Below are 1,744 nucleotides of genomic sequence, written 5' to 3'. Positions count from 1 at the left end.
GTGAGTTTCTCCAGGTGCTAATGCCATCCCGGATTCGAGCTTGCTGTCGAGCGGCACGGTCGGTCGGAGGCCATGATCGCGACGAGGTGTGAATTGGAAGGTATGGACGGGAAGAGGACCGTGTGAGGATGTGAAAAGGTGATGTAGGGTGTGTTGTGTGATTGTTGGTGTGTGTAATTCGTATTATCGAGGTGAAGAAAATGCGGTCGGCTTGCTCTTTCGTAAGAGCCCCTATAGCTCAGTGGTAGAGCACCCGCTTAGTAAGCGGAAGGTCGGTAGTTCAATCCTGCCTGGGGGCAAATTTCTTGCAATCGTTTCACATCCGATACCTCTCCGTGTCGGTCGTGAGCGAGCCGTGCTTCGCGGCGTCTTTGCTCTTTTGCCCCTTTGCCACATTGCCCTTGTGCACGCACATTCACACATTGCTCATTCAGCGCAGCACTGCTAATTCAGCGCAACACTGCTCATTCGGCGCAGGATACTGTTGGTAACGCTCATCATTTGCTGTACTGTTCCCCGCTGAGTCAAACACATTTCCAACTCAGTTGCCCTCGTAGCTTTCCTCGAAGACATACGTCGCCGCTTTGTGGTGTCGGATTGGTCTGACTCGTGAGTTTCTCCAGGTGCTAATGCCATCCCGGATTCGAGCTTGCTGTCGAGCGGCACGGTCGGTCGGCGGCCATGATCGCGACGAGGTGTGAATTGGAAGGTATGGACGGGAAGAGGACCGTGTGAGGATGTGAAAAGGTGATGTAGGGTGTGTTGTGTGATTGTTGGTGTGTGTAATTCGTATTATTGAGGTGAAGAAAATGCGGTCGGCTTGCTCTTTCGTAAGAGCCTATATAGCTCAGTGGTAGAGCTAAGTAAGCGGAAGGTCGGTAGTTCAATCCTGCCTGGGGGCAAATTCCTTGCAATCGTTTCACATCCGATACCACTCCGTGTCGGTCGTGAGCGAGCCGTGCTTCGCGGCGTCTTTGCTCTTTTGCCCCTTTGCCACATTGCCCTTGTGCACGCACATTCACACATTGCTCATTCAGCGCAGCACTGCTAATTCAGCGCAACACTGCTCATTCGGCGCACGATACTGCTGGTAACGCTCATCATTTGCCGTACTGTTCCCCGCTGAGTCAAACACATTTCCAACTCAGTTGCCCTCGTAGCTTTCCACGAAGACATACGTCGCCGCTTTGTGGTGTCGGATTGGTCTGACTCGTGAGTTTCTCCAGGTGCTAATGCCATCCCGGATTGACGAGCTTGCTGTCGAGCGGCACGGTCGGTCGGAGGCCATGATCGCGACAAGGTGTGAATTGGAAGGTATGGACGGGAAGAGGACCGTGTGAGGACGTAAGAAGGTGATGTAGGGTGTGGTGTGTGAATGTTGGTGTGTGTAATTCGTATTATCGAGGTGAAGAAAATGCGGTCGGCTTGCTCATTCGTAAGAGCCCCTATAGCTCAGTGGTAGAGCACCCGCTTAGTAAGCGGAAGGTCGGTAGTTCAATCCTGCCTGGGGGCAAATTCCTTGCAATCGTTTCACATCCGATACCTCTCCGTGTCGGTCGTGAGCGAGCCGTGCTTCGCGGCGTCTCTGCTCTTTTGCCCCTTTGCCACATTGCCCTTGTGCACGCACATTCACACATTGCTCATTCAGCGCAGCACTGCTAATTCAGCGCAACACTGCTCATTCGGCGCAGGATACTGTTGGTAACGCTCATCATTTGCCGTACTGTTCCCCGCTGAGTCAAAC

The 1,744-nt window shown here is 53.1% G+C and overlaps 1 pseudogene across 1 annotated transcript; it reads left to right on the top strand.

Annotated features, from left to right (window-relative positions):
- The first annotated feature begins 836 nt into the window (after positions 1–836).
- On the top strand, positions 837–902 carry PITG_27702 (annotated as a pseudogene). The gene has a single exon. The product of its transcript is annotated as a tRNA-OTHER (tRNA).
- Positions 903–1,744: the final 842 nt, after the last annotated feature.

The sequence above is a fragment of the Phytophthora infestans genome, genomic scaffold (assembly GCF_000142945.1).
Source record: "Phytophthora infestans T30-4 supercont1.26 genomic scaffold, whole genome shotgun sequence".
In the NCBI taxonomy this organism is placed as follows: Eukaryota; Oomycota; class Peronosporomycetes; order Peronosporales; family Peronosporaceae; genus Phytophthora; species Phytophthora infestans.
This window is presented reverse-complemented; position numbering and strand designations above follow the sequence as displayed.